Raw genomic sequence first — 15600 nt, 5'->3', positions numbered from 1 at the left:
AATCTTTTAAATGTGTTGAGGTTTGTTTCATAGCTCAGTATGCGGTCCATGTTGGTGAATACACCATGACACTTAAAACTGTAATCTGTATTTGTTGGTATATTGTTCTATAAATGTCAATTAGGTCATACTGGTTTATGGTATTGTATAGAGCATGTGTTTCTTTACTGATTTTCTTTTGTTTTTCTTTTTTTGCCTAGTTAATTAGAATTAAATATAATACATCTCCTTCTTTTTGCCCTAGTCAAGTTCTTATAGATGCCATGTTTTAAAAAAAAAAGAAGGGGGGAGGTAAAAACAAACTCAAGAGAACTGTATGTAGCTTTAGAAGGAGTTTAAAATAAAAAGGAAAAAGAAATGGTTCATCTACTTGAAAAATGGCGTTTTGGTTTTGTGGTAAGAAAAAGGCAGCTGCTGGAGAGTTTCGTTACTATCAAAAAAAAAGCAAGCCTCAAACAACCAAAGACATCATCAAAGAGAACCACTCTGATATTCTCAGCCAAACCTATCCCAGTTTACAGCCAGTGCAACCCTGTGAAGTTCACTGACAAGATGAGTTGGAAGAAGACAGATAGAAAAAAGAGAGTGAGGATGGAAACAGCTGCACAGAATCAGAGGAGTGGGTACCAACTTTCTCACTCTTTTCTCTCTTTGCAGACTGAAGCAAGCAGTGATTGATCATCCCTTTTTCTGCCCTGTCAAGAGTAACCCCATTCTATTCGATGCCTCTGTGAGCTTAATGGAAGGATAGCTGAATCATTCTAATCCTCATGAGCTCCCATCCTGTGAGCGACATGAGGGGTGGTGAAGTAATCTTGCTGATCCATGCGTCTCTTTTAAATGATTCAGTCTCTTTCAGGTACATGTTCATTTCTATCCATACAGTGTGTCCTCTGGGCACATAGGGGCTATGTGAACTCATGGAGGGAAGAGCAAATGGTGCCTGAGATCCACACATGTGCTGTCTTCTGGATCCTGCTGGACTAGGCTGATCCCTGTACTTGTCACCACTATGATACAACTGGATGCTTAGTGTGTCTCACACACCAGAGCTCTTTATCCTGACCCCAGGCCAGCCTATATAGCCCCCTGGCTCTCTCAGCACCTTCTGTGAGCTTCTGGCCAAAAAGACTGCATGAGGGCAGGGACACTGTATTAGAGTCACTTATCTCACAAAAGTCACACCACTGCATGACATTGATATGTCACCAAGCTGCCTCTTCTTAGAGGCCTAAGGATGCAGGTCATACGCTTCAGTGTTCTCAGGCTATCCTATATTTATCTGAATGTTCTAATACATTTCTCTTTCTGGAATTTCCACCTCTGAAGAGGGGAGGAGAGGACACACACATCTGACCTCTCCCTTTGCCTCTATCAGTTTTCCTTACCTACATCCCTGGGCTGGGAGAGATCAACTTTCTACTTCCTCTTCCTCTCTGGCAAACAATTTCCATTTAGTCATAGCCTCTTTTTTCAAGAAATACTTAGACTGTTGGCATAGCCTTAAGGGTAGATACTGTGTTTCTCTACTCAGTGGAGGAAACTCTGTGGTCTGGGGATCTCAGGCACGTGCTCAAAATGCAAGCTACTGCATTATCAGGGTTTGGGGATGACTAAGCATGGAGGTACATTGGTGTTTTATGCCAAATATAGTATTTCAGTTACAGATGTTTAGAAGTTTTCAGCATCTGGAAACACACTTGCTTTTTAAAGCAGGGTAAAAATATTTGTGGGGGAGACAGTATAGTTGATTTTTTCTTTTTCTCTGAAAACTTGAATGAGGTTATAGATTTTCTGAGAGTGACAACTATTTGAGTAAATATGTATCAATATGCCTCAAATAGTTAAATTATATACATTAGAAAATCATGCTCATTCACAGTTATTCATTCATTTTATAGATACTTATTGAACACCTGCTTCGCTCCAGGCGCTATTCAAAGGGCTGGAGATAGGGCAATGGAAAATACAATTAGAGCTTCTGCCCAATTAGAACTTTCATTTGAGCCAGGGAGATGTACATTAAACAAGCATGTAGGCATGAAGTATAATATTCTCATAACTTCATTATGCTACTATAGAAACCACATAGAGATGCTTTCCAAGACGATATTATTAAATTGTCTTTTAGGAACACAGTGATCCTTTTGGTGGAGTGAAGGTGCTACTAAAAAATATCTAATCTACTGCTTTATTTGGAATGAATGTGCTAAAATGTCTTTCCTGACCAGTGAAATGATTTTAAAGTCATTTCCTGTCTCAAGGTAGAGAAGCTGACAATATGTTTTACTAAAATTAATTAAAAAAAAAAAAAACTTGGTGAGGCATGCCCTATTAATACAATAATAAATGCTTGCTAAATATTAACTTTAATTATTTGCCCAATGCCATCACATGCAACATGATGTGAACCAAACATTAGCAGATTTAAGGATTAAAAGCTTACAAGGAAAGAGTCAGCAAAAGGTGGTAAGAGATTGTAAGGAGAAATGAAGACATTGGTTTCAAAAGCTGGAGGTCTAAGTTATTCAAAAGACAACGATTTATTGGTAATAGGAGAAGTAGGAAAACAGTGATAAACTCAGATTTCAACTTGTGAACGTTCATAATTTAAACATCCAGGAGAGGTCTTATTAGAGATGGGGATATAAAATTGGGAGAAATATTGGTGTGGACTTGGGAGTTATTAAAAACAGATGCTAGGTGAAGCCATAAAAGTGGATGGGCTTCCTCAAAAAGTGTATATAAAACTGAAAAGTACTGAAGCATTAGGATTGAGTCCATAAATGGGAAAAATGAAGTCAGCAAAGACATTTTTATCCATTTAGAAGTAATTCTTTAACTGCCTGCCAAATACTGGTGGAAGTGCTAAAAATAAAATACAGCAGGTTAAATTATTAATAAATTAATTTAAATAGCTGACAGTAGCATATGAACAAAGAGAACATATGAATGTACTTATTTGCACCTTCTCCCTTATAAGAAAGGTTTCTAGGCTCTCTGGTTCTCAGTTCTGGTCTTCCTGAAGTAGTTGAGAAGGAGTTGCTGTTATTTTGCTTTGGAAGGTTTTGCCCATAGGAGAATTAAATGAAGTTGTTCAAGAAAGGGGAGGGCATACATGCTGATTCTTTGAGTTGAAGTGGGTGAGTGGTCCAAGCTCACTGGCCCCTAAACTGAGAGAGGGGCTCTGATTGTAAGATTTATTCAGGTGGCAGAAGCCTGTGGGTCACTCAAGAATATGATGCCAGAAGAAGCAAAGCCTTTGGGAGCAGACAGGGCAGGAAGCTTGCTCACAGTGGAAAGAACCTGTGGGTCTAGAGGAGCCACTGCCCTCTATAGCGGGAGCCTGAGCAGAAAGAAGCTACAGTAACACGACTGACCACAACAAGCCAAGGTCCACAGCTTTCCTAATTTTCTTGGGTTGTTTAAACTCAGGTGTTCTGCTCCAACTAGTGGGAGATAAATGGGGTAAGCCAGCATTCGACTGGTGATGGGATTCCCTCATGTGGGCTGGAGAAAGTTGGCAGAGACTTAATTTGATTCATAAAAATTAAAGAAATGTAACTTTTTTTGCAATTCTTATCAGTTACACAAAGTGAATTAAGACAATCTCTACCTTCATAAGAGTATGGTGTCTGGACGAGTATATGTCTGTACAAGCATGGTGTGCACAGGATACTGAAGAAGAATGTCATTGCTTAAGAAAAATAATGAAAAACATCAAACACTAAAAATGATGATTGTTAACACTTTTATATATTTAAGTTTCAAAGGGGATTCTGCTTTTTCTGGCCCACTCATCCTATAGTCTTCTTGTCTACAGTAATATTAGGAGCAAAGGAGACAGGAAATTTTTATTGCAACTGTATCTTCTCTTCGTAATTTTGAAACATCTGGCAATTAAGAGCATAAGCACAAAGAGAGTCACCTGTTCTAAATTACACTATGTTATTTAAAGGGATATTTGATATTTGATAATCAGGTAAAAATTCACTTCTTTAAATAAGATTCTAAACTTTACCAGCATTTCATTTGTATCTTGCACACTTGAAAACTATAAATCTTTCAGATCTAACGTATGATTACAAACCCTGAAGAGAGGACAAAAATAAGAGAAAAAAGAGTGGAAAGAAACTTACCAAAGATCCTTATATAATGCCATAAAAAGAGAAAATATGCGAGTTCAATATTTGCATTGAAAAATTCCATAAATTGCCCTGAGCCTATACTGAGTCCCTTATAGCCTAATGGAGAATAAATTCCAGGCCTTCCCCGTAACACTCTACCCCATGGCAGGAGAAGATTGGATCAGAGCTGATGGAGGGAGACCAAAGAAAGTATGGAAAGGGGGGATTTCTTGAAGGTACAGAGTTGATTTATCTATTCTGTGTCCTAGGATATGAACACTTCTACCCCACCAAGAGCATGGTCTGGGATCATAGAGACTTCAAGGGAGCTTAAATTAAATAAGAGTGATTAATCTTTACTGCTATTAGGCTTATTTTACACCTATTTTTATATAAATGTACAATAATTAATATAAAGAATTAAAAAGCTGAAACATATGAGGATCTTTAAGCCATCTGGTCTGAGAAATAATTTCCAAGTGTCACTGGCTGTTTTTGTTTCATTGATTTGTTGATTATTTCATCTTTATATACAACAGCATAATTACATGGTCAGCTGGTCCTGAAACTGGAGAGAGGTTATCTAAACCAAGCCATCTCATCTAGCTGTTTTGTTGTTGCTGCTGTTGTTACAAGATAGAACAAAAAACTGATCTTAAACCAGAGTAAAGGATCTAAAATTTGCAAGTATGCATATATGTCATATATATCCTGTGTATAAATACATATGGGGTAAGCTAGGCACCTGGTTTTAGCTTAATAGAATTAAAGTTTTATTCCTGAAAGAAGTTAATAACTAAACAATGTGCATAATTATTATGGGGGAGATTATTATCTCAAACTACAGCTAAAGTTATACTAGGGTTAGGCTTTGGTTGTATTACAGTCATTTACAGAGTAAACATTTACATAACCAGTAAGCAAACAAAAGACTGGTTGTCTTGGTTACACATGATACATATCAGAATTGACCTGTTTTTCCTGTGTGGTTTTCTCATTCTGAATCATGATTATTCATAATTATGCTAAATACCATCATCATAAATTGGCAGACGCAAATCAGTGGTGGTGTGACTATGACTCATTTTCATATGTACCTTGCATACAGCAAGAATATTTTGGCAGAAATAGGGTATTAAACTTGAGGGTCAGAATAATCTACCTGAATTTATCACTGACTTGACTTTATTTTTAACTTTATTATGAATCCTTGGAGTTAGATTTGCTTATTTATTAAGTATACAACAGTAAATATACAGTAATATTGATACAACTTTGCTCTCTCAAGTAGACTGAGCTGCTGTACTAAATAAAGAAGTTAAAATCTCAAAGAAGGAAGTTCTTCTCTTATATGTATATAAAATGGTTGTACAACCATTTTACGTATTTTTTGAATGTTCCTTTTCTAAAATGAGAGAATGTATACTACTCTGCCATACAAAAGAATGAAATACTCCCATTTGCAACAATATGGATGAACCTGGAGAAACTTATGTTGAGTGAAACAAGAAAAGCACAGAGGGATAAATACTGCATGTGCCCACTCATATGTGGGAGCTAAGAGAGAAAGGAAGACAGGAAAGAAAGACCACAGTAATTCCCTGACCCAACAGAGAGAGGGAACAAATTGGAGTTGAGGGGAGAGGGGGAAGGGGAGGGAGGTTGGGGGATAATCGGAAGAGGACAAAGGATACAATAGTAATTTCTGATAATGGGTATGCCCCCAATATGAATCTGGCCCCTACATCATGGGCAGGAGGGGGGACAATCAGCTTTGTGTCTCATGAATATTCAAAATTAATTAATTAATTAATTAATTAATTAAAAAATATTTTTTAAAATGAGAGAATGATTAACATTACACATTTCCTTAACAGATAAAAAAACAATTAAAAGAGGAAGAAGGTATCTACATTGTGTGTGTTTGTGTAAGGAATAAGTTTTTAAGTATAATTACAAAATAAAATTACAATTTCCTGTAATTGTATGAGTCCAGCATTGATGAGTCCATCCATAGCTGATGGAATTTGAAATAAATCTTAGTAACAGAAGCCCAACAAACCCTTGTCTCACAAAGTAGTTGAGAAGGAGTAGGTCTCTCTCCAATAAAGATCAATAATTTTAGAAATAAAGCAATGCAAATAGAGACCACTCTGAAATTTTTCTTTGGACAACCCTTAAACTTACCTCACGGTAAAAGTTTGGGTTATATCCAGGAAAAAAAATGGACAGGTACAGAACTCATCTGGTGGCTAAGCCCAGAATTATGCAATAAATGTTCAATTACATATTTAACTTAATAAAAAGTTGGATAAAACTCATTCCATTTTGTCTGGCCAATGCTTCATTTATTTAAATGTCTTATGTTGAGACAGTCACGAATATTTGATTAAAATACACTTGAATGAGTTTTGGATAGAAATCAAAAAGACCAGTGAAAGATTAGTCCTTTATTTGCCTATCATGGGCCATGGCTTTCTTTTCTAGGATGTAAAATGCTCTGAGTTAGCTAACACGATTCATATAGAAAATCAATAACATCTTCTAAAAGGCACCTATGGTAGTGCTTTCTTGTGAGAATATAGTAGTGACTCATCTTTACTGTATTATAATATTCTGAAATGCTTTGTGATTCTGAGTTTTCTCATCAGTAAAATTGAGTGTGTTTTTATGACCATTAAGTGAGATAAAGTGCTTAATACAGTGCTTGGAACCTAGCAAGTCTTAAATATATAGTAGCTATTGTTATTTTCTTGGCTTCTTTGCAGAAAACAGCGATGAGATTATTTGAAAAAATCCTAAAGACTCCTTAAAAAGTGGTCTGCAAAGAAGCTGACTCAGAAGACTTAAATGTTCTGTTTTGAGTCTGTCCTCCCCAGTGCTGGCTGGCACCATCTATTACAATTCACTATGCATTTGTATTGTTCTTAGTTGCATCAGAGCTCTGTTCCCACATGCAGCTCTTTCAAGTGCTGAACTAGAGTTTCTCTCACGTACGAGTTCTCTGAGTGCAGCCACAATCTGCCAGCAGAAAGTCCACCAAAGAGGTCAAGTCTGGGTTCTTTGAAAGAGTCACAGCTTGCAAAATGAGTTGAACTTAAATGGAAATTTCTTAAATGAAAATTCTCTATTATTTTTCTGAGTTTTCAGATATGATAAGGCAGTGATTTCCAAAAAATAAGGCTTTTATGAAACTGAGTTTTTATTTTCTCCTAAAACTTTTGCCCCTAGAAATCATAAACATATAAATAACTTGAGTTTGAAACTAATATATGCATGTTACTGTCTGTCTTAGCCTCAAGAGAGGTAAAACAGCAAATGTTAGAACTAAAAGAGACATCAAGATAGCAAAATGTAGATCAAAAGAGTGTAAGATTCAAAAACAGTACAGAGCACATCAATTTCTATTTTAAGGCAATTTAAAGAGTGCTTTCTTTTCATTCTAACCAAGAAAAAGATAGCTATGAAAATTCACTAGAAATTACATAATTCTAAACTTTATCCACTGCTAAACATTAGTGTACACAGGTAAAAAGGACAGCATCATTTTGATGTTGGAGTAGAGTCTGGGGGGCTCAAATAGTTGGCTTCAACTCACCCCATCCTCTTACTAGATTCTCGACTTCACCACAGGAAAGAATTCAAGGGCAGAGTCACAGCAGAAAGTGAGAACAGGTTTAATACAATGAATAAGAGATGCAGATTTCACAGAGTGTGGCCTACCTCCAGAGAATGAGCAGAGCCCATGCCAAGTTTAACACAAAAGTGAGAAATACATACTTAAAGTTCAATACAGAATGCAGGCTGGCTCAAGAGAATGAGCAGCCACCTGCTAAAAGTAAACTTAACAAAAAAGTAAAGCACACACCTCAGCCAGTGAAGTGCAGGCTGGCCCAGGAAAGTGAGCAGCAACAAGCCCACCTTCTACTGGGATTTGGCTTTTATAGTTTCCCCACCTAATGAATATTCAGTTAAGGAGGTGGTTCCCAGTTATGTAACATAGTCTTGCACATGCTCAGTTGTTCTCCTTTTGGAGCATGTTCATTGGTCAAATCCTATCACATGCACTAGGCATATTCAAGAATATTCTGTGCTCTCTAGCACCTCTAGTGGAAGGTCATTCAGAGGATGACCTCTGCTTTTCTGAGCATGCCTGGCTACCGGATTTGCATAAGCCAGCTCCTTGTAGTCTCATTTTCCCCCTGCTGGTGCTGAAAATAGGTCTAACTAGCAACAGTAACTTTCCTCTAGCAGGGCCTAGAGGAAGGAGTCTGAGACCCTGGGGAGGGGCTTGAAACCCAGAGGCCTGTTCTGAAACCTAAACCCAGAGAAACTGAGCACCTCCTGTTTCAATTTCACTTTCTCCCAGAAAAGCCTGCTTTGGGAAGTTGCAATTTCCCTTTGTCCTCTCTAGAGTATATTTGAAATTCTCAAGGCTGTCTCCTGAATATCTGCTCAGTTACATACTGTTATAATTATCATCTATGAAATGAACTTTGCCTTTTATATGACATATAATATCCCACTCTTGAATTCGAGATCCTCCTGGAGCTTTGAAAACATTTCATTTAATTTTCTAACAACAAATGCCCCTTTAGACTGGGCCTTATCCTGTCTCTCAAGCTGAGAATTCATTCAACCACTACACATTAGTTCATGCTGTTTCCACAGTCAGGAATGCTTTGGCATCTGCATTTTATCTTTCAAAGTTTACATCTATTGGGACCTCTTTCCTTAACAAAGCCTTCCACCAATTTCTTCTTTTCCAGAACTTCTTGCTTCTTGAGCACTTGCTTTGTGAGCCACCTGTGGCACTGAAGGATGTATTTGTGTACTGTTCTAATGTCATGGTTCACTTTGCTCATGAAAGGGAGCAAGCTGCTTGAAAGCAGGAATCTTGTTTTACCCTTCTTGTTTTTATGTTGTCAATTCAATATACATATGATGAACCTCATGTATACTAACCTCTGTGTTCAGCACTGGGATTATTGATATCCTTAACTTCTATCTACAATCAGGAATTTCACAATCATTGGATATATTTCCCAACCTCTGTCTCAGTAGAGACAGATGAGGGCAATAATAATTTTTATTTATTTTTATTTATTTATTTTTTTACTAAGACTGAGCTCAGAAGTTCTCATGCTGGAGAGGCAGGGCTGGAGAATATGTGAATATTAGAATTCAATATTGTTAACATGTACACCAAGTGCCTATGTTGCTCAGCCAGATATAAAATCCTCTGCCATTAATAAAGGCCAAATGCTAGAAATGTCACAGAATTATTTAATTCCATAATTATGGCTTTATCTATATACTTCTTTTAACCACTTCTTTAAGCAAGATTCTTATTAATATAGTTATTGGCCAATGAGAAATTAAAACATTTTGAATGTATATTTAACTATTGGCTCTATCCCTTATTCTGGGAGTTTCTGCAATAGTACATTACCTCTCTAAGAGTCAAAATGGGGATTGGAACAGTGATCCTTCTAATTTTTATCAAGATTCTATTTTACATATTTTATACTGTATTATTTAGGGAATAATGACAAGAAAAAAATCTGTAAATGTTCAGTACAGGTGCAATTTTTTTTCAAATATTTTTTATGCATGGTTGCCTGAGTCCATGTATACAGAACCCATGATATGGTGAGCCAACTGTATTTTGTTTAGGTCTGGATATTTCATGAATGCTTTTTTTCATGAATGCATTTTTATTAAACACCTAAATAGTAAAGGTAAATAAATAGGAAGTGTAAATAAATGTAAGTAAATAAATAGTAAATATTAAATGCTTGAATACTGTGCTACATGTGATAGCAATAAAAATCATTACTAAAATTCTTTATGTATAATTCTAATAATGTAAAATTGTTACCATACCCTACAAATATTCTCGTCCACCAAAACAACAGCTTCTCAATTGGTTTACTACATTTAGCAATCAAAACCTCCCAAAAGCACTGCATTCTTAATATGGTCTCCTATGAGCTTTTACACAATAAAGATAGTTTTAGTAAACTTGAGTTAAGATAATTATTAAGAAAATTATTTGTCTAAAAGTGTCATCTACTTTTAAAAAATAAAATGACAAAATTGAACAGCATTTAGATATATTCTTTAAAAAATTACTTATCAATTCCTTCTTTCTTAAAGGATTTCAAAACATATACTGATTTTGAGATCTATTTTTAAGTCTCAAAGACTTTAAATTATCAAAATATTATACGTTTCTTATAAAATAGTCACTTTGGAATGTCATGTTGGCATGATTATTTTTATAAGAGAAATCTGAAGAACATTCCAGCCAGTTTCTACTGTATTATATGTATTATATATAGTGATTCCAATATCATAGATTAATTGTTATTAATTAGAGTAACATTAGTATAAAAATAACTGGAAAATAATGTTCTCTTCCTTAAGTAATTTAAACATAGTTCTGGGTATTAAGGTGAGCTAGTGTACTATGCTCTTTACTGAAAATGTGAAGACTTAAGTACTAGTCTTCCACTAACTTGTATTATGGAATTAAATTGAGTGCATCTGCCTGTACACAACTGAAGTCAATTATCAATGCACTGGCCTTTGCAATAGAGAAAAAAAGAGCTTTATTCAAAAGGCGGCCATGTGAGAAGACAGGTGATTTCGCATCTCAGATCCACTGTACCTAGAGCTGAAGAGATGGTATAATTGTAGGGAAGTGGTCAAGTGAGAGGAGGCTCTGCACAGTCGCAAGCCATCTGCATCCCTTGTAGGTTCAGAAAATAGCAGAATCTGAAGGTGGCGTTTTCTGATATTCCCATAGGCTCAGTAGTCATATCTGTAGGCTCAACCAGTCTAGGTTTGTGTTGGGCCAAAGAACTCCAATTGTGCTGAAGAACACTTTTAAGCACACAACTTGTGACTTCTGTGCCAGAGGCATTATCTTGAGAGGGCAGATAGTAAGAAAAAGAATGAGAGGTTAATTATGAAATTTTACTGAAGGAACAAGCAATTTAAACAAGGGACACATTTTAACTGAATGACACAGTTAATTTTTGTGTCCTTGGGCTAATTACATAATAAATTTGAGCTTATTTTATTCATCTTTAAAATAAGATAATTATGCCTTCTCATTGCCTTATATAAGCTAGTAGCAAGAATTAATTATATCCTTAAAATATATAGAGCTCTTTAGCACCTTACAAGTAAATTTAACAAAAAGCCAAACATATTATTACTATAACATTGGTAAGAGATTTTCTCCTTATGGCTTGCTGGAAGGCAGCATGTGTTGTAGTTCACATTCTTAATGCAATATCTTTTATTGAATTTTAAAATCTTTTATATTCGATTTTATTTTCTGATTTCATATTTTTAAGGAGTACTTTCATAGGAGAAAATTATAATTTGGAGTTAACTACAACTACTACTCTTGCTAAATGACACAACTCTCAAAAACAAAGATTTTTAGATTTGGAGGCTCTCTGTTGGTTCAACTTCCCACTCAGGGCATCATGTCTATAACCTGCCTGATAAATAGTCTTCTAAATCCTACTTGACTTTTCCCCTGGGACCACTGGAAAAAGCAATGCAATGCATTTTAAAAATTGGAAGACAAACATGCAATAGAGATTAACAAAGCCAAAAGTTGGTTATTAAAAAAGTCTTATAAAATTGGTATATATCTGGCAAGATTAACAAGAACAAAAGAGAGAAGACAGAATAAAAAATGTGACGTGGTTATAGCTATTTTAGAAACTAAAAAAAGAGGATATTTATGTGAATAATTTTAGAAATTTATATGAAATAATTAAATTAGAATTAAAAAGATAAATTTAGTTAAGGATAATCAAAGAAGCTAAAGAGCTTTGGGCCATGGTGACCTCACTAGGTCAGGCCAATCCAAGAGTCTGTGCCTCAGTTTCTACGAAGTCCACTAAGGGGCCTCTCTGTCTGCCTTTCTGTAGCTAAGCCTGGTTAATATACTAGCACTTTAATGCTAAAGCCCTGGATTTATTTGTTACACACAAAAATAAATACAGGTAGTTTATGGTAATAAACAAAAACACATTATAAAATGTGTGTTAATCTAAAATTAAAAAATAAATAAAAAATCTTTTTTAATAGAGCATAGTCATTTGCTATACTTATTCATAATTCAAACCCTGAAAAATAGAATATTTTGCTATTGTATCACCATCTTATTAATGAAGAAACTAAAAACTGCAAAATTATTTTCTAAATTTTCTTTTAGATATGGGGTTATGAATTCCCACTAATGAAACAATGATAATTGCAGAATGCCTTGCTTCACTGAATTGGCTTGACTTTGAAATTAAAAGCCATGCTAATCCTGAAATAATTTAATTTATTGATTTTTGCTAGACTTCTATAACCAATGTCAATTGAAGCACAGAACTCCAATGGAAGGACTGTATTCCAAAACCATTAGTGTGTTCCACCAATTTCTTAAATTCCTCAACTTCGTCTAACATTGTTTTAAAAAAGTGAGATATTTTACAAAGAATTGGAAGGAAGCTCTTGGGTGTTGAAATAGTGTTAGCCATAGCTCAGCTTGTTCTATGGCATTGACAGACTACAAAATTTGTAACATGCATAAGAATCATGCCTGAAGCGATATGAGGCAATACTTAATACAAATCAAAATATATAGAGAGAAAAGTAGTCTTTTCATTTGCTAGATGTGAAACTATATTTTAGTAGCACTCCAAAGAAAGGGTCACTGATTGTCACAAATAGTCCCTACGTAGTCAGGGAATTTAGAGGCTAAAACTGATATGATTTGATATTGTTTCTTTTAATACACTGAGAAAGAACATCTTAATCCCATTTTCATGTTTTCATACCAAAAATAATTATATATCTACTTAGTACATTCCCAGATCTCTGTATGAGAATATTTGTTCCTTGTTGACCAATATCATCCACTTATTACAACAGAAAATTGTGAAGCTCTAGAAAATATATATTACTATCCCTGAAATATACATAGTAACTCTGTAAATATTCAATCATATGAAAACACACCAAACAGAAAATTACCTTACTCACATAACCTGATCTTGCTACCTACCTGTCTTTGTGATAGCTGATAAATACCATAAGCCCTGAAGAAAATTCTTCAGTAAACAGCGATCTGCATAGCTCTTTCAAGTACCTCGGTAATTGCAGACTTAGACCCATATGTCAGAGCTAAGTGCCCTCTGTGTGCCAGATATTCCGCTAATTCTGTTAACTGTTATCCTATTTAATTTTCTCAACAACCTTATGAAATAGTTATTATTTTTTCCTACTTACTAGATGAGCTTAAAAAAAGACCCAAATTTCTCATACTCACATATACCCAATAAGTTTATAATGCCACAATTTTCTGATTTTCTACGTCTTTCTGCTTCTACCACAGTCACCAGGGCAAAAATAGCTAAAATAGCCAATAATTAGTGTTCAAAAAAATTAAAAAATCTTCTCTGATGTGTACTAGAAACAGTAATTTCTACCTATTAGGTATACTTTTGGCAGTGTGCTCTTTTCATCATAGAATCAGTAATCCAAATATACATTTTGTGAGTTATTTTCCTTGTCTGGCTGTGTTGAGCTACTCAACTACACTAGTCGTCAAGCTAGGAGTCGGAATCCTGCTCACAGCACCAATTGTAGAGCTAGGGCTGGGTCTGGAGCTCACAGACCCCTCAAGCCCATTCTAGACTGGGTCACAAACCCTTCATATGCCAGGCTGGGTCACCAGACCCTTCACACACAGGTCTATGAGCTAGGTAACTGGCAAACAGGTCCTTGGAAGCTGCAGGTTGGAAAGTCATGGCAGCTTGCGTGGCAGCGGCTGCCCCACCGAGGTACTAGTCAGCCAGGGTGGTGGTGCCATGCATGCACACTAACTCTGCCCACACACAACCTGTTCACAGCAAATGCTCAGCAAGATTCTGAACTTCTGAGGGGCCCTGACCATTTTCTTATATTTTCCAAACAACCCACCCCTTGACCCAGCCTGGCATATGAAGGGTTTGTGACCCAGTCTGGAACGGGCTTGAGGTGTCTCTGAGCTCCAGACCCAGCCCTAGCTCTATAATTGGTGCTGTGAGCAGGATTCTGACTCTTAGCTCGACAACTGGCATAGTCAAGTAGCTTGACAATTGGTGTAGTCAGCAGGATTACCAGCAGGTAAAAGAGCCCGACAACTGGTGTGGTTGTGTAGTTTTACAATTGGCATCACAAACAGGATTAAGAGCTCGACAATTGGCATTGTCGGCAGGATTCTGACAGAGCTCCACAACCGGTGGAGTCGTGTAGCTTTACGATTGGCGCAGTGAGTAGGATTGCGACATTAGAGGTAGTGCCACAGTCTGCCCCTGATGTTCCTGGATAGATTGTTCCCTCTTGTCTGTAGAGGGACATATACGACATAATTACTTCCACAGCAAATCCTTCACGGAATGGACCTTAGTAGGAATATAAAGGAATCTGATTCAGCTTAATCCTGTTCTCTATAGTTTTCAGAGTGTCTTGGGTGGTTCTATGATCCCACAGTAGAACATGGATTATTAATAACAAGACTTCACATTTTACAGTGTCTTTGTTCTTGGTATGTTTCAGGGTTGCTCTTTGGGCCCTGGCAGCTCACTCCAGAATGTATCTGAATTTCTGTTCATCCCTGAATTATTTTCCTCTCTGTTTTGCTTCCCTAATCTTTATATTCCTTGGATGAGACCGGATACATCCACAATCTTAAAGTCTCCCAGACTTAAGTGGGTACTTTGGAACAAGGTAGGTTCAGGTAACCAGTACCTTTGAAGCCAACCTAGAATTCAGAAATGGAAAATGATTATCAACATGCTGCTTACACAATAATACTTATTTGCTGTGGGATAACATTTTTTAAATGTGCTATGGCTGCAACAAAGTAATGTAATGTTACTCCAAGTAAAAAGTAAAAACCAGAAGAAATAACTTTTGATCCTAGTTTTTCTACTTTCCTAGTTTCAAGGCTTTAGGCAAGTCATTTGCTTCAGTTTCCAGAACCATAAAATAAGGATATCAGTGTCTATATCTCTGCAAGCTCTTAAATGGCTTAAACTAGACTCAAAGTGAAAGCACTGTGTAAGGTACTATATAATGTAACATCTGTTGTTAAAAGTCCATAAATGAATTCAATATTATTTAACACAATGAACTCAATTACTCAACGTAGATGGTGAGAAAAAGAATTCAGAAGTCATAGAATATTTATAGACTTATTATGAAGATAAGGAAATTGAAGATTCCACAATTGAGTGACTTGCCCAAGGTCATCATAGAGCAAAAAGCCAGAGCTCTCAGCTCAGAGCAGGAAGACTTCTACTTTATAGACTGAGCCTTAACCAAGACACAGCTCACTCCCATTTATAACATTCCTTAAAAAGGGGCCTCCATTACCCTTAGGTGATGCTTATTCTGCCCTCAGTGGACACTT

This window comes from Cynocephalus volans, chromosome 1, assembly GCF_027409185.1.
Source record: "Cynocephalus volans isolate mCynVol1 chromosome 1, mCynVol1.pri, whole genome shotgun sequence".
Lineage (NCBI taxonomy): Eukaryota > Metazoa > Chordata > Mammalia > Dermoptera > Cynocephalidae > Cynocephalus > Cynocephalus volans.
This window is presented reverse-complemented; position numbering follows the sequence as displayed.